Raw genomic sequence first — 23,772 nt, 5'->3', positions numbered from 1 at the left:
ATTAAAGTGTGCAGTGTTGTCTCTAAGTAAAAATGGTGTTTAAAGAAGAACATAATTAGTTTGGGATGAGAGAATTTGTCATCCTTTCATGATTTCAAATGTGAGAAGGTTTGAGGTCTTCTAACCAGTGGGCTCAGAGTTAGCTTTATAGGTCAGCCCTCTCTCTTCTTTCCTCTCTCCCTTTTTGGCATACCTAAGAATATGAATTTCAAGATCTAGATAGAGAAGGAAATAGAATTCCCCACTCCAGCCTAGAGCTAATCCAGCCATTGGTCAGAGCTCTCCATTCATTGTAGCATCATTGCTTTCCATTACTGATAAAACTATACTTCATTTCTTACTCATTGTTTTGTACCTAAACTTAAGTGGCCAGAATATTAGCACCCCCAAACCCCTGAACATACTAACAAAAGTCTTCTTTCAAAAGATGTGATCTTGGGTTGTTTAACTAAGAATGTGAACAGTGAGAGAGGCAAAGAGAAGATATTCCAGAAAATGGGGAGAACATGCAGAACGGTTAGGAAGCAGGAGTGAGTGTGGTATACACAGGATGTGGCGGAGAGCCTTGACAGGGTGAAAAAAAGGTGCACTGTCCCTTTCACTGAGCTGCCTGGGCCCCTGAGAGAAGAGGCAGCAACTGCACTGTTAGCAAGAATCAGCCTCAGCCACAGGAAATCTACAAATCCTTGATCTTGTTTACCCCAGGCAGAAGTATGAAAAATAGCAAGTTTATCTAATATGTTACACTTGCTTGGTATATTGGGTTGTTAAATGCTTTTTCATATTTGCACTCTCATTCACTCCTCAAGATAAAGTTCTGGGATGGGTATTTTAGGCAAATAAGAGATGGAGACACAAAAGGGTTAGTTATTTGCCTGATTCTACATGGCTTGTAAGTAGGGTGACTATATCATTTACTTTCTAAACCAGAACACTTTTGAGAATGAGAAGGGGTACTCTTAATAGCTACACTGAATAGCAGGTGTAAATCAGGACAATCTTGGGAAAACTGTCATTTATTGTCCCTCTCCACATAGAGGGCAGAGTATGGACTTGAGTGTAGAGCTCCAGACCCCAAGTCTGAGGTTCTTTCCTCTCTACTGTATCTGGCCTTTTGATATAGTTGAAACTAAGACATTCTTCTGGAAAACAGCACCTAGTCCATCCTAGAGTGTGTACTGTTTAAATTATATATGTTTGCAAAACGTAGTTAATTATAAATGTTTGCAAAATTTAAACCAATCCTAAATGATGTTCCATGAAAGTCATGGGTGTTTGATTCATACAAATGAAATAAACTGAGCCTTGATTGCAGGTAATTTGGTTTTATAGAGAAAAACCAAGGGGAATATAGATTTAATGGATTCCATTTTACACATGATAGAAGAAATTGGACACAAGATTTCATGCTATGGCCAGCAATTCATGTGCATGAAGGGAATCTATACCGAGGATGTATGTGTAGGTAGGGAGCTTGAATTTTTCTCTTAGACTTGTGAATAGAGTGACCATATAATTTATCATACAAACCAGAACACTTTTGAGAGTGTAAGGGGGTTCTAATAATAATTATATCAGGAGAGCAGATATAAAGTTGGACTGTTTCTAGAGCAAACTGGGATATATGGTCACCCCTTATAAGGAGAGGGAGGACATTTTCTGCCTCACTCAGACTGTAGAGCTCTAAATGGGGGAAAATAAACAGTCATGCCTACCTCATCAGTCCATCTTTATTTTTAGAAGAAAGTTATGGTTAATGAGAGTTTTTCCAGAATATACAATATTTCCTTTTCTTTCAAGTTAATATACTGGGGCAGCCCCGGTGGCGCAGTGGTTTAGCGCCGCCTGCAGCCCAGGGCGTGATCCTGGAGGCCCCGGATGGAGTCCCACGTCGGGCTCTCTGTATGGTGCCTGCTTCTCCCTCTGCCTGTGTTTCTGCCTCTCTCTCTGTCTCTATGAATAAATAAATAAAAATCTTAAAAAAAATAAATTTCCTTTAAAAAAAAAGTTAATATACTGCCCAGAAATCTGATTTCTGTAATTGTAGGAAGAACTTTGGATGTCAAAGCTACTATAATTCCTGGAAATGTTTTTGATTGCAGATAATGCAAATATTTAATTGGTACATTATTTAATATTTATTTACTTATATTATTAATAATGTCTGCCCTAGATCATAACAATGTTACATAAAAACAACTATTTCATTCAATAATACTGCTGAATGATTTTTAGGAAATACGCTACCAAAGATTGAGGGAAATGACAAATTGTTGGATTGAACAAGCAGATCTATCAACCCACAGATTAACCTAATTTGTATATAACAATACCCAAGTCAGTACCAATTTTTTCAGTTTTTCCATTCTTAAAAAAGTGAACTTTAACCCAGAAACCATTCAGTAAAATATCAACAGGAAACCATATTAAAAAGACAATTTTGATATTGATACAATTGTTGAAACTGGGCATCCTTTACACATTTCTTTTAATATGGAGCTCACTTTGGTTATATTATCTTGGAAGTATGGAAATAGGAATATTCTACCCCCAGAACAATTTTCAACGACAGCTCACCTGGGTCTGATCATCCCAGAACCTGGAGCAAGCATCTCACCAATTACATTCCTGGTAGCCTCTGGAGAGCAACAGAGACATGAGTCATTCAACTCCATATTTGATTTGGACCAAAGTATGATCATTGCCTGTGCTTCATGCTGCCACTGGGCACATAATACTGCTCTGAATGCTTGCTGCCAATGTGCACCCAAAACATGCAAGATTCAAGTATAAATAGAATAAGGAGAAGGAAATAGCCCCCAAACACTATGTACCCAAAATACTGAAGTGCAATAGAATAAGAAGATACAGAAATAGTCCCAAATCAGCGCCGCAGTGAAAATAGATGTCTAGTATAATTATTATAGGGATTATAATAACTGTCCTTATTCCTTTTTGTGTTTCTTCTATCAACTTTAGCTTGAAATACTCAGTCACTGCCAGTTTTCTTGAAAGTTGATGAGGGGACTCTGACTCACAGAACCTCCACTATTCCAAGAGCCAAGAACCCAGGAAACTCTTGCCCCTGAAGCACACAACAATGTGATCCTGGTGTTTTCCTGGTGTTTCACATGTCAGATGCACTCTAATGTTTACGCTTGCAGAGATGTTTGTTAGTATGTGTTCTTGTTAACCTCTGAAAAAACAGCATTGTGAACTTAGTAACATATAACAATGACCATCCTACCATGCTTACAGATTCTGTAGGTCATGAATTAGGAAGGGGCACAGTTGGGACAGCTTTTTCTCTGCCCTCAATATCTGGGGACTTAGCCAGAAAGACTTACATGGCTGGAACAAGATATATCTGGAAGAAGGGGAGCCATTTATAAGATGGCTTCTTCACTCATTTGTCTGGCAGGCTGAGATGACTTTGTTCCACTAAACTGATGAACAGAGAATCTATCTGTCATTTTCCATGAGGCATATGCATCTCACACTATGCAGACTGGATTCTGAGTGGGAGTGTCCCAGAGAGTCCTAAGAAGACCAGGTAGGAGCTACACAGCACTTTCTGATGTGGGCTCAGAGATCACCACTTAGCTTCTAGCTACAACTACTGAAAAGACATAGACTCTCACCTTGATATTTTGGGGTCATATTTTAAAACTGCCATGGATGATATTAGCAAGCATGTCCTTTTTCCTTCATCTTTGTCCTGACTTGCATTTGGGTCTAGCCATTGAAACCACCACAATAAAAGCTATAATAAGCCCTATCTTAAGACATTAAATGAGCTGAGAGATGATTTGTATAACAGAAAGAAAATTGTTGCCAGTAGTTTTGCCACCTTGAAGGTATGGAATTAAAACCATACTGAATCCAAATCACCAACTCAGAACTACAGTGGAGCAGATCCATGTAGGTTCTCCCACTTTGTCTTGTCTACTCCCACTACCAGCAGAGCTTCAGGCAGCTATAGACCAGCCTGTTGAGACATTACTCCAAATCCAGGGACAAATACCATTGCCACTTCTTAATTAATCCCTATCTTTAGTCTGACAGCCAGCAGGCATTTGCCTCTGTTTCTCTCAGGCCAGTTTTGGGATAAAGATTACATTCTATGAAGACAAATAGTTAAGTGATTCCAGAAACTTACGTTGAGGGAACTATTACTACAGTCTTCATTCCTAGTTCAAGACCCTGGAATTTGACAATCTTTTGGTTACTCATAACACTTTGTTCTTGATGGTATTTGACCCCAGGTTTTAATGGTGGTAGAAATAGTCTATTTCCTTTTTCATCCTGGTCATAGATAAGAATTCCAGAAAACCAAAAACAACTCTTTCCCCACTTCTCCCTTGTTTTTCTCTCCAATCTAACCAGTAGATTACTGGTTACTAACCCAACCCTATTATTCTTGGTCCCAATAAGTGGGCAGCTGATGGAGAAAATAAGACAACTGCATATATTCATGATTCAAAGGTTTGTGGTTCCTACCAATTCCAGCTCTTCCCATTTCTATCTGTATTGTTTTGTGCAACTACTTCATCCAATTTCCCTATCTGAAAAATGGCAAGAAAAATAATATCTATTTTCTATAGTCGTGGTGAAGTTTAAGTGAAATTATGCATGTAAAGCACTTAGCATATTATAAATATGCAGTGAAACAGTAAATGTTAACTGTTCTGAGCTATTATGATTCTAGAACCAGCTGGAGTTGATGATTTTAACTTTTCTGTCTCCCATTCTGCATAATCACAATATTGAAACTTCATTTCTCTCCTAAATCTTTACCATTTCCATGCTTACTCTCACTGATTGCTTCTGAACATAGAAAGAAAAATCTTTCTCCTCCTGGAACCCAGACATTCCCAAAGCTCCAGATTGCTTAGGGTTTAGAGTCCTGGGCAGTAGGATATGGCTTCCCAACATGTGCCTTTTTCTCTGCTGCACCTTTCCCCACATATATGTACAAAACATGTAGTATGACAAACAGACACAGAAATTGGCCTGGACTTTATTAAGAACTGCCACTCCCCTGCCAAGCTTCCCCATGAAAAGGGCCAACTCGTACTAGAGATGGTTTCTCAGTGATTCATACCACCAGGGATCTGGGAACCAGACCAGAACTTACTATGTTGATAGTCTTTTCCACAAACCATTACACGTCAGAGTCCACACTTACCAGGAACAATGGATAAGATTCATTCCAGCTCTAATTTCCTATTATTATAATGTTTTAATTCCTCTGAGCTATGATCCATGATATTCTGGAGCTCACTTGTGCTGGCTTACAAGGGCTAATAACTTTTCAGGGATTTTGTGAGCCAGTTGTTAAAGCCATTATTAAAAATTACATTATGCAAACTTACGTATTAAATGAATCATATTAAAAAGAAACATAACAAATATCCCAAACTCATCACATCCTCATTATTATACTACATTTTTCTATTATTTATGCCTTTGAGGTTATTACACATATTCCATTTTTATGGTAGGAAGAATATATGACGAGGTGCAGCTGTGCATCTCTTCAGCTCTGCAATCAGTAATATTATGTTAGTAGCTTTAAATTGATCATGGTAGCTACCAGTCAGAACCTGATTTATTCCTTTTTCCATTGTCTAGTCATGAGAAGTAATGAAGAAAAATGTTAATGTAGATTAAACTTGTATCTGTCACCATTACAATGCAAGTAGCACAAAAAAATTAAGGACTGTTCTCCCAAGATTTGAAGCAAAAAGGTGCTGACATCATTGATACACTAATGAAGTTTGACATACATCTTCATTGTTTCACTTTCACTTTGGTCTTGCTCATTAATGTAAATAGAAATATCAATCATCACTCACTTCAGAACAATACTTATTCATTAATTACAACTGTAGGTTGGCTACATACTAAGAGTTTAGCAAAATTCAATCACATCAGTCTGTAAGAATCAATTGGCTATATGGAATTTATAATAAAGATTATTGTGTATTTTATTATTATTTGTCAGTTGTGTGCTACACATCGTTGTATCAGTAAAATTTATAATACACTTATATACATATATAAGTGCATAATTTTTTTTCGGAGAGCCTGTTGTTAAACACTCATTAGCACACCATTGGTGCTGTGACTGTTTCTACTACTTCCTTATAGAAGAGTCAGACAAAGTTCAGAGAATTAGGATCTATTTTCAAATGCCATATGTAGGGGATTCCAGAATTCCCAAGGTATTTGTCTTTCTTTTTTCAAATATTTATGATGGCATCTTTTGCTTCATTCACCACCTGACTATGATATAATGAGGCTGCTGTGTAAACAAACAGACCAGAGCCCTCGATTTACCTAAGGAAGAAGCCCTGGATATAGGATAAAACTAAAGCTCTGGGAAGAATCAGTTTCTCAGCACCTGCCTTTCTTCTTGGTTGTTGGCGATGCATTAGAAGAAAGTTCCATGCTGGATGCCATGGGAGAGAAGGCACTGGATCACTTCCTTCTCTGGTCTGAAAGGGCCACTGCCACATTAAGCCAAACCCAGTGATACAAGAAGCTCTTTCCACCCTTGCCCCACTATGAGGCGGCAGAGAGCCTAGTAGATTCCACCTAATCTGAGACTGTGTCTGGTTTATGCCCCAAGTATAAACGAAGATGCAGATTGGGACTGATTGTACAAAGGATCTCATGTGCATCTCAGCTCCCAACTACTTGGGCAACATGTATAATAACAACTCCATGGAGATGCAAAGGACAAGCTGGAATAACTCAGCCATTAGAGAAGACAACATATTAAGAGCCAAGGAAAGCTAAAGTTATGTAGTTGAAAAGAGAAAACTCAGAGGGACATAGTTATAGCCTATAGATTTTTCCAAGGTTACAATAAAAATACAAGAAGAAAATTGTTGGTAGTATGAATTGGGAAGAAATGGAGATTCAAAGGGAAAAAGCTTTGCGTTTGATTACAGAAAATCAAATCTTTTTTGAAGAAAAGCAATCCTATAATTTGTCTTCTAAGTTGAATGATTTTTCTTTTTAATAGGTATTAAATAATGCATTAAATGGTTGGATAATTCTAAGAAGATTATAATAAGGAACTTTCAAAATAAATGATGTTTTCACATGAGTATGTTTATCATGATTTTATGCCAATAGATTATATAAATATGTAGGCTAATATTGAAACTATAACTTTCACAGGTTCATTGAATCTGTCATCATTATTTTTCCTAAGGATTTTGCTTGCACAACAGTGATAGAAACTTGCATTTTTCTGCCCTTCTATTTTTCAAGATCATAGACTTTTTGTGTATAATTTCATTGAGTCAATCAATTGGGAGCATAGATTAGATTTCACTAATCTACCACCAACCATACAACTTAATAGGAGTATCCTATTTGATGACATGGGCATTCACAACTTCTATAAGGATGGTTTCTGGTAGAATCTCTGAAAGGATATGCCTATTCCCAAGCTTTTTGGAAATAGGCGCCTTCCCACATGGAAATGAGTAAAATGTTTGACGATTTTTAAATAGTTGGTTATAAATAAGATTCTTGATTTTATTTTTAAATGTCAAAGTTATAATTTTTTTTTAGGAAAAGCAGTTCAGTTTGAAAACATTTAAGCCTAGGTTCTAGTTTAAATTTAAATGATATCTTTGTTTAATGTTCTGGAAACCCACAAGTGGAAGGCAACACAGGAGGCACCAAGCATTTCACAGACCTCTCTATATCCTAAACTGAAATGTTTGTGAAAACCGGGAACATGAGGAATGTACCTTAGGGCACTGGATGAACTTCTAGAGCTCAACCACTTGCCATCAGTGACATATATCTCAACAACAAAACCAGGGTACTGCCTTTACTATAGAACTGGTCCAAGGGATTCCACATTCTTTCTTAGCAATCCTTACTTAAAGTTTTTCTTATTTTGTCTAATCTAAATCTTAGATGTAATATTTTCTACTTAATTCTTTGGATATTCTTTAACCATATGGGATACGAAAAGAAAGAAGAAACCAATTACCCTTCACATACACATTTCTTACTGTATTTGGAGATTACAGTCTAATCTCTTCTGGAAAGAAAAATGCATTTAATTCTTGGCAATCACATGGGGTGAGTCTGACATTCTCAATGTGTGCACATTCTCGGTTTCATGACACTTCCATTGCTTTCACAGAAGCCCTAACATTTCATTGGTTGGGGTCTTAATTATTGCACAGGGGCCCAGCCTACATTTTGGCACAGTATAGAGCAAGAGGCAACAGTCTCCAAAGAGTAAATATCAAAATTATTATATAACTGGAAGAAATGGAATATCCATCCTCAAGAAATTATCCAATTCACCACCGTAAAATTTCCTCTAAGCCCGTGTGTACTAACTACACTCTGGCACATGGCCAGACCAAAGTTAGCTAGCCTAAGAGAACATTACACATTATCTAAGATAATACTTGGAATAAATAGTTCTCTTGCATTCTTATTCAAAGGAAGATTATGAACTTCTTCATAATTCCCCATAACGTGTTATGTGAAATAAGATTCTAGCAAGGACCAAGGCTATGAGCCATTATCTGAATTGCTCCAAGCTGTATTTCCAGTGTCAGAGAGCATTTTTATTTGAAGTACTGCCTAACTGAAAGGAGCTCATAAGCATCTTGAGCAAATGCTAGAAAAGCTTATAGAGGATATTTAAATCTTCATTATTTAAATGAGGAACGATTTCTTCTCACCCAAGTCATTCGGAGTTTCTTCGTTTATTTAAGGTTAACGTGCTGCAGGGGATCTGGTCATGTGGATTTCTCAACCAAAGTAAAATAAATTGATGTAAAGCTTTTGCCAAAAATTTATTCATGAAATATATCACTAATTTATTGAGTAAGTTGGGCACAGTTGTATATGAAGAGGGAAGAAAAATAAATCTTTATCCTTTCTCATGTATGCCTTTCTTCATTCTCTTGGGACATTTCTTAGAGAGATTTCATAGCATCTCTGATGGTTTTCAGGAAATAATAAACATATCATCTTTAGATATATAAAAAAAGCTAGTCGTATCTCATTTCAATCTCTCAACTGATACAAAGTTTTTCTGGATCCTCCGGCCTGAGCCTGATTCAGGTTCAAAAACCCATAGAGCAGCAGGAAGAGACTCCGTCTGGTTCCCATTTGCTCCGCTTCCCCACTCACTGTCCTCCAATTCACTATGCTGTCGTTGGTGTCGGTGGAAAGGGGAGTAGTGGCAGAAGGGTGGAAAAATAAGGAGTAAAAAGGCTCCCTTGACCATGACTGTAATAATCAGGTCTTATTCTAATAAGGTCTTACTGGGTTTATTTGACTTCCATTTTCCATCCCATGAAACATTTACTCAGTCTGCACTCTTGCTGTGTGGCACACCTTCATCTACAATTCCCTGAGCTTGAAAGTAATGCCTTTGAAGTCCATCACATTCTTTCATGGCTACTGGAAAGACCATGGGTCATACCCATCCTGTGGCATACTCACCAGTATGAAAAAAGAGGGCTCATTACTCTTAGCTTGAAAACAGGGCTTCTTTCCTTGAAAATCTGGAAATATGTTCCAGGGATGCTTAGGCTGCTGGCAGAAGTGAAAAGACCAATTCCTGGCACTTAAAGCAATTGTTAAAAACATATGTAACAAGCATTTACCAAAGGAAATTCCACTTTCTGCAGGTATATATTAGATATAGGAAAGACAGAGAGAGGGAGAGAAAGAGAGATGGAGAGAAAAAGAGAAAGAGAGAGAAAGAAAAATATGGTGGAGAGAGGGGGCTTCACAAAGGTGAAATGAAATTTTTGGACAGAGGCAAAGTGAGGAAGAGCTGTGTTTGTTTAGCTCCTGTCTTTAGGCTTGACCCGAAAAGCTGAGTGAGGAAGGGGGAGAAGTACACATCTCCTTAAGCAAGTCATTGCAAAGAAAATAATGCGCCAGAATTATTTTTCTGCCAGAAATGGAACTCTTCAAAATAAAGGGAAAAAATATTTTTCAGATCCTTCCATTTTGGTAAACACATTAACTTCCACAAAATTAAAAAAAAGAGAGAGAGAACAATCTCAACAGCTGAGCAGAATTGGTTGGTAGGGAATTGACCTGGCATGAATTTTACTGGCAAGGATCAGACTTCCAGGATGATTTTACTTAAAAATTCTCAATATATCATACATGGAATTCTAAGAGATTCTCTTGAGTTCCTACTCTGTGTAAGGCAGAGGGTTGTTGGAGGGGATAATCAGAATATAAATGCTATGAACATTAACTCTGGGGATCTGTGAAGAAGTTATGACATAAAGAATATTTAACCTTTTCCTTCTTGTCTTCAGACATTTCCACTTTGTCAATGTAAGAGACAAAACTTTACATCTTGGATCATTCTAAATCAAAAGCTTTTGAATATATTTAACACTTAAAAAAAAAGAAGGAGCTGGAAAGGAAATGAAAGAAATATGGAAAATGAGATCAACAAATAGATTCAATAATTTACCATCAGAAGTTTCCTCAGAGCTGCCAGTAAATCTCTACTTGCAAAGTAGACAATTAATATTTATGAGTGAGACATTGTAGTGTGTGTGTCTGCCATTGCTTGGTAATTCACTTAATTTCTCTAAGGCTCCATTTTCTTACACTGTGCTGGAATCAATTAACCCCATTCCCTTGGGAAAGGGGAACTGAGTTTGTTGTGGAGAAAGAAAGGATTTGAAATTTTAAAAAATTAATCGGAAATGGTTTATCCTTCTTTGACAACAAAAAGAAACAGACTTGTACCTAGTAGAGGCTCTGGTAACCTGATCCAAGCTCAGAAAAGAGTCTAAGACCCTTACAATAATGCCAGAGTTTATTGTTCTCAAGGGGGTTAGGATGACTGCATAAGAAATTTGAGTGTATTATCACAGAGTAAGTTTGGGCTGTGGCAGTGTGAGCCAGTATCCCAGGTAAACTTGTGAGGAGATTGGCCTGGGTATCTCTGGTTGGGAGATTGCAGTGGATTTGGAAATTCTCAAACCATCATCATTTGCAGGACTATGGCCCATAGTCTCTCCTCTGAATAATGAATGATGGAGCAGACAAAAACTTCTTGAATTAATAATTGGACTAAGGTTTAGGAAGGTAGAAATGGTGGTGGGAGCATCTCTACATGGAGAGTAGTGGAAATTATCAAGGAAAGGTATGGAAGACCAGAGAAAAGGAATTGATGGGAAAGGCAGCATAGACAGGAGAAGGGCAGAGATGAAGGAGAACAGGAGAGAAAGTTTTCCATGGTTCACTTTCCTTAGAAAAAGATTCCATCCCCTCTGAAATTTGATCCTTTAGAAAAACACTTCTTCAATCTCCATCACAGTTAGGTGTGTGATGGATTGGAGAAGACTGGCAGATTGGTGACAAGAGGAAGGGTGATACTCAGGGGACAAACCTTCACCTGCCCCCTCATTCTCAGAGGCTTAATCACAGAGGGAGCTGGGGAAGAACTCCTCCATCCTTACACCATCCCACCCCAATCCTGGGATTTTCTAGGCAATGACATTCAGGAGCTCAGAGTAGACTGTCTCATAGAACTGCAGCAGCAGAGAAGACCCCACTGACCCACATGGCTGCCCGCCATGGTTTAGCACAGGCAAAGACTTCAAGACCAGAATAATAAATCTTCAAAGTACACTGTGAGCATGCAATGAGACCATAGAAATATGAATGCTTTTCATTCTATAAAGTGCTATACAAATAAAGTCTTATTTTTTTAATTATGTACTATTAACTCAGTTACCTATCTTAACACAAAATTATTGGTCTGGTCTTCTGTCTCTAATACCAAAGTAATTGTCTTAAATGCCTACGTATTACCATTCTGAGTTGAAAGCCACCTTGGATTAGGTATATATTCTCTATTGACCAAATAGGCTTGTCCCCAAGGTAGACTAGAACAGAGTGTGAATGAACATCTGAAGTCCAGAGTATAAATAAGGAGCCACTATGTTCATTTACTGACCTGTTTTGGAGTATTGTTGTCACAGACATTGCAAGACCTACTAGAGACAAATAAAAAGAAAAGAACAATTAGTGCCTTCAGGAATTCACAGTCTCGGGGAGGAGACAGACTATAATTTAGCTGAGTTTAGGACAGGATGTGCTGTTTTAGAGGATCACTCTTCTTAGGAGCAGGTCAAAGAGAACATTATATTCCAAGGAGTTGTCCTGCTGTGTGCACAGCAGAATCAGAAAAAACAAAAACAAAAAACAAAAAAACCTCTGACTATATGCCCATGAAAAGAAAGCTAAAATTAATTGCCTGGTGATTGAAACGGCAGGTCTGTTGTTGCTGAGAATTACATTACTTAGAAACTCTAGGCTGCCAGGAACATAAACCTATTCGAGAATATGGCATGCAGGGGGTGAGCAGTAAAATAATAATAAATACAAGAAGACAGAAAACAAATCTGAAACATACAGAAGTGGTATTATGGTTGATTTGAGCTTAGGCTCTAAATCATGCTACCTACATTTGAATTCCAAGTTCTATTCCCCATAAGACCACTATGTGACCTAGGGCAACTGATTTAACATTTCTTGCCTTGGTTTTCTTATTTTTAAATGGGATTAGTGAAAATACTTCAAATCATTGTTCTGAGGGTAAAGCAAAAATTCTTGAAAAACTCTTAAAACAGCTCTGGTGAAAAGTGAGGGATCAGTAAATGTTATTCGTGATCAGTGTTTTGTTCCTAGGTTCCAGGAAAAGCTAAATGGAAGAATCCTTGGGGAGAACAAAATCAGTTTCAGTCAGGCAAGCCTCAGGACGTTTGGAGTATCTTGAACTGATAAGTCATTGGGAACCTGAGTGGTGCTAAGGACCAAGCTATTTTGCTTCACCCCTGACCCAACCCCATCTGAGCCACAAATCTGTTTTCACCCAGTCTTCACCACATGATTCAGCTTTGCTCCTTGATTCTTTGTCTGTGGACTCTTTAGTTGACCTCAATGCTTCTACCCTTTCAGCTTCTGCTTACTCATGATGTTCCCATGCTGCTTTCTCTCTCTGTGGCATTCACTTTGCCTCCATACCTACTCCCAGTTTCCTCTCTATTTTACACTCAAATTTTCTAAGAGAGAATCTAACTAGTCACTAATACCCTTGTCAGGCAAAATAATCCTATCAGTTATTTACTAGGTGTTTGGTAAGTGGGCTCCCTTGAGTTGGGCGTCTGCTCCTGGTGCATTCAATAGTGGCCATGATGAAGGCATCAGGTGGAAGAGTATGGTCACCTGGATAGAAGGATCCACTTAGGTCTGCTTCTTATTGAAGGACTTAGATCAGAACCTTCTAGAAGTGGGTAGGGGCTACCTGAAGAAGTATGAGGCTTGAATTCTAATTCACCAGTATACCTCCAACCACCACCCATCAGGAAAAGTTAATCAAACTTTTTTTTTTTTTTTTTAAGAGAGAAAGAGAAAAAGCAGGAGAAGGAAGCAGGGGCAGAGGGAAAGAATCTTTTTTTTTTTTTTTTTAAGCAGATGCCTTTTTTTAATTTTTATTTATGATAGTCACAGAGAGAGAGAGAGAGAGAGGCAGAGACATAGGCAGAGGGAGAAGCAGGCTCCATGCACCGGGAGCCCGACGTGGGATTCGATCCCGGGTCTCCAGGATCACGTCCTGGGCCAAAGGCAGGCGCCAAACCGCTGCGCCACCCAGGGATCCTCAAGAGGGAAAGAATCTTAAGCAAGCTCTACGCTAAGCACACAGGGCTCGACCTCTCAACCCTGAAATCATGAACCAAGCTGAAATCAAGAGTTGGACGCTTAGCCAACTGAGTCACCCAGGTGCCTCCAAACTTTTATAAGTGCACAAACACACCATAAAATATCAAAATCTTCTGATAAATTTAAAATACAATAACTAACAATGTTAAAACAATTCTTAACCACCATATCTACTGAATCATAGTACCTATGTTTTCTTTCCTCAAAGAATCTATAAAGCTGTAAATTTTTGTCAATCCCTGCACAATGTAATTTTGCTTCTAGTAAAATGAAATGATTGTACTATATTGATCTTGACAATTGCCAGCTCTGACATTCTATGATCTATGGCTCTCTGTACATGTCCTGTGCTGCAGCCTACTTCTGACTTTTGTGGGATCCAGAGCAAGAGTGCAAATGGAATTCCATGTCACATGACATAGCATACTATCACAGAACAAAAGTTATATAAATATGGGAAACAAAGAGCTAGATGAAGTATGTTTGATAACTTACCTTTCAAAGAAGTGGGAGACTAGATTTAAATTAAAATTCTTGCATTCCTTAGAGTTCTAGAATTCAGCAGCCCCTCCACACCCGGGCCCCTCAACCTACAACTGGTTTCCTCTTTCCTTGTCATACTAGGCTGTATCTTGCATGGTGAAGAGTTTTGTGTACAGGCATGCAGACATCCCAATTCACACATGCAGCTGCGTTTATATCCCCCACCACATCCCCTCATTTCCAAAACCATTGCTCGTTGGCCATGCCTGGGACACAGGTATGTGCACACTGTCAATAGTCTGCTTAAGGAAAACAAACTTGGAAATATGGGGGTCCTAGGTACTTCATGTATGGTCTAAAAGGGGGGTAGACAGTTGGCCCCCTGAACTCCTCATTTGATAGGGAGGGAGTAGCACAAGGGAAGGCCAAAGGAGAGTCCTATAAAGCATGACTTTCCAAGCAGGGATCCTCTTTTCTGTGTCAAAGAAAGGTACTGCACTGCCCATGACTCCAGAGCCTACAACTATCAAATTAAGGCAAACAAGTTACCAAATAACTGTTTTGTCCCTAATTTATTTTTCTGGCCTTGAAATTCTGCACATCTAGCACTGGGTGATATGCTATATGTTGGCAAATTGAACTTCAATAAATAAAAAATAAAAAAAAATAAAAAAAGAAATTCTGCACATCTAACCTAATAAAACAATAAATAGAAACATTTTAGAAAACAATAGGTTTATTTGGTAATCCCTTGTTTGCACTCTATTGTGTTCAAAGCTGTCAGAGAGAAACTTGCTTTGTCTCTACAGTAATAAAGATTCTTCAGGTTCTCAATTTTATTCCCTTACATCTAACTATGGAGATCTCATAAGGAAGGGAAAAGGTGGCCTGATTCATGAGATTTGACTTTTCTTAATGAAGGCCCCTCATTTGGGATGCCTGGGTGGCTCAGCAGTTGAGCATCTGCCTTCAGCTCAGGGTGTGATCCCAGAGTCCCGGGATCGAGTCCCACATCGGGCTTCCTGTATGGTGCCTGCTTCTTCCTCTGCCTGTGTCTCCGCCTCTCTCTGGTCTCTCACGAATAAGTAAATAAAATCTTTTTTTTAAAAAGGCCCTTCATTAAGTAATCTTAAAAGGGGAGTACATTTTAAGATTATGGATTCTTTGTGTGTTATTATATTTTTAAAGAAACCTTCCTGTCAGTGTGAAAACTTAGAAAACCACAGAGGAAATAAGCATAAAAGTCAATGCATGAGATAATGACATTAATGATAGTTAACATTTATTACACATTTACTAGGTGTCTAAATACTTTATGTGCATTATCTCATCTAACCTTACATGAATTAAATGAGGTAAGTGTTATGATCCTCATTTACACATTTCTGAATTATGAATTCCACAAATGCAGAAAAGAGGTTACATGGTTTGACCACAGTAATTTGGAGGTGGTCACACGGGATTCAAACCAACTCTGAACAACTCCAAAGTCAAGATCCATAACTATTCTCAATGCCCATGAAATGAAATATATTCAAACCACTCCTGGCCACATTTCACCCTACTGGCAAAAGCCAAGTCATCTGAAAATATTTTGGTTTTGCTTATTTGTTTAAAGTAACATGTTTTACGCACAATTGAGTTCCTGTGTCATGCATGGGTGCAGAATGAAAGGAAGTATATCTTTAAACTCAAATCAGTGGAGACTATCCCAGGATGACAAATCCGTCTATTATTACAGAGCGCAATAAAAATTAGGAGAGCCCCGAGGGCCAAAAAGTCTGAAAGCCTGCTGTATTCACATTAAGACGTTTCAGTACAACTTTTTTTTTTTTTTTTAAGATTTTAAGTCACCTCTACACCTGGCATGGGGCTCAAACTCACAACCTTGAGATCTAGAGTCACAACCTCCATTGACTGAGCTAGCCAGGTCCCCCCAAACATTTCAGTATCTTAACATTTAAATGAGTCCACCTATTAATTATTATTAATACACTTACACAAACAGGCTGAGTACCATTCTTTATAGTTTATATTATATATATTATATATATATTATATTATTAAACATCTATTCTCTAAACTAGATAAAGAAGTTCTACTTTCTTAAAAAAAATGGAAGTAGAAGAAACTACCCATTAAAAGAGAAAATTTTGTATCTGCTAATGCCACCCTAGATAAAAGGAAATCATTTTTTCCCTAGCTTTTGGAATTACTGACTGAATGTTGAAATCCTAGAGAAGTTCTACAAATGGTATGTTTACTTTGCTTTCTTGGTGAAATTATGATGAGTCCCATGCTTTTGCTCCATGAGCCCACCTGCCTCGTCAGGCCTTGGATCCCTTTGCCAGTGAGCTTGCTTTTCTCTGTAGGCAATGCCTGCCCTCTCCTTTAAAAATAAGTCATTTAAGCCTTTAATATTTGGATTACTGAGAATTTGCTAAAATGTATTTGATAATTGTTCATCACATCCCTACTTTGTGATAAGCACTATTCTGTCTCTGAGAATAAAGGAGGAAATAAAAGAGACAAAGATCTTACCCAGTGGACATGCTCACATTCTAGTGACAGACACAGAGAACAATGAAATGGGTATGATATACAGGTGGCAGGTGGTAAGAAGTGCTGTGCAGAGAATAAAGCAGGGGAGGGGTAGAGTGAGTGTTGGGAGAGGCAGGTTTCACTTTTATATAGGGTACCAGGGAAGGACTCACTGAGAAGATATTGGTATAAAGGCATACCTGAAGTTAGTAAGAAAATGAGACCTGTGTGTATTTGTGGAAAGAGGGTTCTGGGCAAAGAGAACATGTTCAAATGCCCTGGGGTGACTTTGTATATACACTTGCTAGGGCTGCCAAAACAAAATACCACAGGCTGGGTGGTTAAACAGCAGAAATTTTTTTTCTTACAGTTCTGGAGCCTACATGGCCAAGATCAAGATATCAGTAGGGTTGGTTTCTTCTGAGGCCTCTATCCTTGGCTTGCATAGTGCTGCCTTCCTGCTCCCTCTTCACATGGCTGTCCCTCTGTGCATGGCATCTCTCTGTATCCTAATATTCTCTTCTTACAAAGACACCAGTCTAATTGAATCGGGGCTACTCTAACAGCCTCTGTTTAACTCAATCAGCTCTTCGAAGATTCTGTCCTCATATAAAATCACATTCTGATTTCAACATAACAATTTAGGAGAAGGAGGGGAAACTCAACTCAGTCCACAACAGTGTGTAAGCAATGTTTTCGAGGAAGAGTGAAGGACCGTATGATTGGAGAGACGTGACCTGGGAGCACAGTATTCAATTAGATCAGAAAGGTTAAGTGGGAGAAAAGTCAGATTGTACAAGGGCCTAATGGCCATTGTAAAGACATCTCCTTTTATTTTGAGTGATACGGGAAGTCACTGGAGTGTTTTGAGCAGAAGAGTAAAATTATTTCACATGTTAACTTTTGGTTATAAGAGGCGGACATGTCTCCTGAGAGAAGGAGAAATCTCATTCAAATTAGAATGCTCATCTTAAGGAAGTCTGGGGCAAAACCTGTGTTGATTTGGACCTGATCTATTTTTGCTGAAGAACCTGAAAATTTGGTTTTCACTGGGTAAACCCCTTCTCAGAAGCCCTGCTGATGGATTCTTGTTCTTCTCCTTCTCCTTGTAGACTGTCAGATTTTGCTCTGTTGATCTTAAGGCTATGCTACTGGGTGAATACAAATTTAGAATTGTTACAGCTTTGAGTGAATTGAATTCCTTTATCATTGTGAAGGGACTCTTTATCTCTAGGAATGTTTTTGTTTTGTTTTGTTTTTTTAAAGATTTTATTTATTTATTCATGAGACACACACACACACACACACACACACAGAGAGAGAGGCAGAGACACAGGCAGAGGGAGAAGTAGGCTCCATGCAGGAAGCCTGATGGGGGACGCGATCCTGGGTCTCCAGGATCAGGCCCTGGACCAAAGGCAGCACTAAACCGCTGAGCCACCCAGGCTCCCCTTCTAGGAATGCTTTTGTCTCAAAGTTGTTTCATTTGATGCTAATGTAGCTATGGTAGCCTTCTTTGGGTAATATGTGCCTGATGTGGTAGTCATACTTCTGGTTTGCCGAAGGCCTCTGTTCTCCTTCCTTTGGGTCACAGATTAAGACTGTACTTTGTGGACCCTTCGTGATTTGTTGAGCTATGGCACAAATTCCAGCAAGTGATCTGTAGATGGAAACAAAGTGCCTCACTTTCAAGAAGGAGATGTTAGACCCTCCTGCTATCATTATGATTAGCCCAATTCAAGGAAATGGCTGTTTGTCATCAGGGCTTTGAAGGCAGGAGACATAGGAACAGAGCCCTAAGTGATTGGCAATAGGCATGAGTGACAAATACATGCTTTTGTTTTTAGCCACCGAGATTCTGGAGTTGTTTGACACCACAACAAACCAGTCAAAACTGATATATCTGGATATCTTCTTTGATTCTTTTACTTCTAATCTTTCTCTATTCCAGAATTTCTGAATCTCAGTGCTATTGATATTTTGGGCTGGATAATTCTTTGTCATAGGGACCTGTCCTATGGCAACACTGGTCTCTGCTCACTAGATACCAGTGGTGTTCCCGTCCCCTACATGTGACAATCAAAAATGTCTCCAGATGTTGGCAAAACCACCCCTGGTTGAAAACCATTGCTCTAGCCTTATGTTTGAGGGATTAATTAGAGATCACTTTATAAATTTTCTTTATAAGTTACTTTCTAAATTTATATAAATTATACATTACTTTTAAAGTAACTGTTGTTTTCATTTTCTCACTCTTCTTTGTCCTATTAGTTTACAAATTATATATTCTCTATACTAGGTATCATAACATGCATTCTTGCTACATTTAAGGTCAAGCTTTTCCATTACCTAAAGAATACAAGCCTCTTTGAATGATGTAATTCTGGTCATCCCCTACTAATTTATATTTTAGTTTTGTCCAATATTTTGGTTTCATCTTGTTTTACAACACCACAAATTAGACGTTATTATTTTATGAAGTTAAAGTTTATTAGATTCACACCATATTTACCATTCCCCCCGACCCCTTGCCATTCATGTCTAGATTTCAAACTTTCCATCTGGGATTATTTTCTTTCTACCTAAAGCACATTCTTTAGAATTTCCCTTCACACATATTTAGTGTGATAAACTCAATTTTTAATCTTATTGAAAATGTCTGTATTGTGCTCTTGTAATTGAAAAGTAGTTTCTTTCATTTAGAGTTCCAATTCTTAGAATTCTAAATTCAGGAGTTTTTATTTTCTCAGCATATTAAAGATAATATAAAAGTCATTTTTCATTTTTTTTTCTCGTCAGTGAGCCACTAACCAACCCTCTGTCCAACTACTTTTCCGTTAAGGTGACCAACCTTTTCTCTCCACACATTTCAGATCTATTCTTTGTCATCTCACTCTCTACCACGATGTGGCTTTTTATTTTCCATTCTGGTAATTATGGATTTGAGATTTGATGTCTTTTGATAATTTTCTAAATTCTCAGATATCATCTCTTTAAATATTTATTTTTCTCCATTTTTCTATATTGTCTCCTTCTGGGATTAGATATATATTAGAAGTTATCACTCTCTGTTCCAAATGGATTAACAGCTTTCTTTTTCTTTCCAGGATCATATTCTTCAGAATCATATTCAGTTTTCTTGATTCCTTCTCTAGCTCTGTTTCTAAACCTCTGTTTAGATCTAGCATTCCTTGAATTTTAATTACAATGTTTTTAGTCCTAGCATTTAATTTTAATTACAATGTTTTTATTCCTATAAATTCCAAAATTCTTTGACAGTATTTTTGTCATTTTTATAGTTTCTTGATCTTTGCACATATTTTGATAGGTCTCTTCAGAGTCTCAAATCATGCTGAAGATATTTATTTCATAGTCTCAGTCTGAAACTGTGCAGATCTGATACTGGTAATTCTTATTCTTGCTCATGGTGCCTTGCTTCCTTGTAGATTTTGTGGGGGGGGGGTCTTTTATTTATTTACTTAGCTGGAAGGTCAAACCTGAAACTACTTTAAATGAAATTTTTACTTAGCTGGAAGGTCAAATCTGAAACTACTATAAATGACATTTTTGGTTTGAGGTTTTTAAACCCACCTGTGGGCAGGATTGTGATGATCAATTCTCAGGAAGGGATACTTTTCCTTCATTGATAACCAAGGTCTAGACAAGCATTATCCCTAGATGTTTCACTTTTGAATATGCTCAAAAATCTCATTATTTTTATGTGATATATTATTAGTATAATAGGAAGATATCAAATTTGGAGTCAAAGAGAGCTGTTCCTTACTGTTCACATATACTATGGCAAAACTTAACTTCTATGAAATGTAGATGATAGCGGTTACTTCACAAGTCTACCATAAAGACTGAATGAAATACAGGTGTATGTAATATCAGGCACATAGTAGGCCCACAATGTTAGCTTCCTTATTTATGGAATGCTCATGTTTTGCATAGGTCATCATTTTTACACATCATCTACAAACAAATCTTTCTTTCCCAGTTAAGAAATAGGAGAAACTATCTTAGTCTCCCTTCTCTTTTATCACCTTTATTCATGCAACTTGCCTTCTATTTGTAATGCTCTAGTTACTGACTACAATTTTATCCTACAACTAGTTTTATCCTTCTAGAAGTACAATTTTATCCTTCTAGAAGTACAATTCCTACATTGGCATAAGCAATCAAAGTAAAACATTAATAAAATAAAAGTTATTCCTCCATAGGGAGTTGTGATGAAAGAATCACACACACAGGCACACACAGATCTATTTACAATTTGCCTATTAAACTCTGTAAAAACACTTGATTCCTAGACATCAAAAAATCAGATTAATTTGGTTTGGGGGTTTTTCTCCCCTAAGTGTAAATCAAACAAATATCATCCCTGTGGATTACTGTAGGAGACATAGTTAAAGATTTATTAATTATTACAACTCTTAAATTTATGACAAGTATTCCAAAAAATGGAACTCCTCAAATTAGATGACTTACTCAGAATTTTCCTTGGCATTTAATTTTAGAGGGCAGGATCAAGTAAGGAGAAAATAAACTCATATTAGTAATTTAAATTCCAAGAAACAAAATTTTCAGATTATGTCTTTGGGTCTATAAACATTATTCCAATCTTTCACAGTTTCTGTATTAGCAATTATAATTCTAGAAAATAAAAACTAATATTCATAGCATGGAGATATGGAGAATTCCACCAGTTCAAGGAAAAATGGATTATTTCCATGGCATTGAATTTACTAAATAAGAAGAACACACATGTTCATATTAGAAAGATCTCTACCTAATGTTAATGCATTAATAAACACTAATATATTGCATATTTATAAACACATAAAATACCATAATCTACATCATATCTTTTCATTTGCATTCAAGTTTCAGAAGAGCTAATCATGAAAATTGTCAAGATCCTGAATTCTACGATAATAAGAAAATTCTCTCCCTCTTTACAAAGAGGAGTTTTGAGCCTCTGAGCTGTGAGATGATAGAACATCTCTGAGATCTTCTTCAGGAGCTGGAACACAGCTGCCTTTATTTTAAGAACAGAAGCTCTCCTCTTCAGAACTCTAAAGGGCTTGGTCACCATAGCACTAGATATGAACCTAAATGAATTAACTTGCCACAAGCATCCTTCAGCTTTCAGGAGTAGTAGGCCAAACCTTCTTTGAGAAAGTGGTACCCTTTGGATATTCACCTTTTGCACTAAGCTGGGGACACAGTCAGCTCTGTTTTTGGAATGTACTGATGCTCTGCTTTGTAGTGTCGCTGAGAAATGTGCCAGGCCACATCCAAGATCATTCAGAGGAAGAAAAGTGAATTCATAAAGAAGTCTGCCAACTATAATATTTTGATGGATGAGGAAAAAAAAAATCTTTCAACTTACCCTGAAATGGTGATTGGTTTACTCTCTGAAGCATGAGGACCGAATTTTTCTTGCAATTTTATTTCTGCTAGAGTTCTGCTGTTGCCTTTTTACATTAAAAACAAATCCCCTTTGTTAAGCTTAAAATATTTGTCTTCAAGGATCTTCCAGCAATGCAGTTTCATCATAGAACTATCTCAGCATGAGACTAAAATGACTAAGCTCATGGTTACCAATCATTCAGTCATCAGAAAGTATTTCTTAGCCACCTAATTTGTGCCAAACCCTAAGCAAGGAATAAAGTTAGAGCAGTGTCTGGGACAGAGACAACTCCTAACCTCATGAAGTCTGTAGTCCAATAAAGACAAAAATAGCTAAATAATTACAATCATGATGATGGTTATAAAAATGTACCAGGTGCAGTAACAAAATCCCAGGCCCCTACCTTTGGAGACTTCAGACAAGGAGTTTCCTCTTAAGTAACATTTAATCTAAGACTTGAATAAAGAGAGGAAATTGGTTGTATAAGTATAGAGGGAGAGGTGTGCCAAGGAAAGAAGCTCCAGAAAGGACGAGCAGCTTGTACAATTCAAGGAACATTGAGAAGGTCACTATGCCTGGCACACTGTGAGCAAAGCGTGGTGGCAGAAAACAAAGCTGGTGGATACATGTCATACACTGTATGACCTTGGAGGCTCTTTTAAAATGTTGAGCATTACTTTAAGAGCACTGGGAAGCTTTGACGGTTTTAAGCAGGAGAATTAAATGACCAGATTTTAATATTTTAAAAGATTGTTCTGTGCTCTGAGGTTTGTCCTCAATGCTTAGAAAGAACAAACAAGTCTCCTGTCTGGGCTTAAAATGCAGGCTCAACGCCAGCCTGCAAGGATAGATTGGGCAAATGTGGGTGCTTATCACAGGGCAACTCATCCTCACTCTTAGGAAAACAACTTTTAAACGTATGATGCTCTGACGGCACATAGAGTCATAGCCTGGCACAGCTGTTTCTCCCAAGAACAGAAATCTTACTTGCCCTTCACTGACATTGACCAGCACTGTGGATATAATAAAAATCTTCTTTTGAAGTTTTATTTTATTTTTTTTTTTCTTTTGAAGTTTTAATGGTCTGTTCTATAACTCAGGTCATAGCCCATCTTGCAAATAACTTTCTGTCAAAAATCAGGCACTAATACATCATTAAAGAGACTATATTCCTCTGCTTCAATATTTGGGCCAAGAGATATTTGGGCAACTGATCTTTGGTCCATATCCCAATCTAGTGCTGATTTCTTCCAGCCTCAGAAGCTGGTGTTTATTCTAACATTAATTAGAAAGTGTGATTTGGATCACGTTGGACTCTTTAATATACTGTTTGAGGAAAGAGGTGATATTTTGTCTTCCTTCCATTGATCCCCCCACTCCCCGCCACCCCACTACCCTCTCTCATCTCTACTCCTGAGTCCAGTAGGATACCAAAGTTTTTTTTTTAATAGACTTTATTTTTAGAGTAATTAAAGGTTTATGGAAAAATTGAACAAAATATACAGAGAGTTCCCTTAAGTCCTCAGTCCCCCGACCAAGTCTTCTCTATTATTAGATCTTACATTAGTTACTAT

At 37.7% G+C, this 23,772-nt stretch overlaps 1 long non-coding RNA gene across 9 annotated transcripts in view; it reads right to left on the bottom strand.

Moving 5' to 3' along the window:
• Positions 1-22,453, bottom strand: part of LOC119870747 — a 108,785-nt gene extending 86,332 nt beyond the window's left edge. For 5 of the 9 annotated variants that reach the window (XR_005353622.1, XR_005353621.1, XR_005353628.1 and 2 more), the window contains exons 1-2: positions 22,178-22,453; positions 2,578-2,638 (exon numbers count right to left, since the gene is read on the bottom strand). This is a non-coding gene — a long non-coding RNA (uncharacterized LOC119870747). Of the gene's footprint in view, positions 1-2,577; positions 2,639-9,498; positions 9,592-11,992; positions 12,030-22,177 lie in introns of those variants that run through there. The other 4 variants (XR_005353627.1, XR_005353629.1, XR_005353625.1 and 1 more) reach the window with 3 other exon arrangements.
• Positions 22,454-23,772: the final 1,319 nt, after the last annotated feature.

This window comes from Canis lupus, chromosome 1 (genome assembly GCF_011100685.1).
Source record: "Canis lupus familiaris isolate Mischka breed German Shepherd chromosome 1, alternate assembly UU_Cfam_GSD_1.0, whole genome shotgun sequence".
Classification (NCBI taxonomy): domain Eukaryota; kingdom Metazoa; phylum Chordata; class Mammalia; order Carnivora; family Canidae; genus Canis; species Canis lupus.
This window is presented reverse-complemented; position numbering and strand designations above follow the sequence as displayed.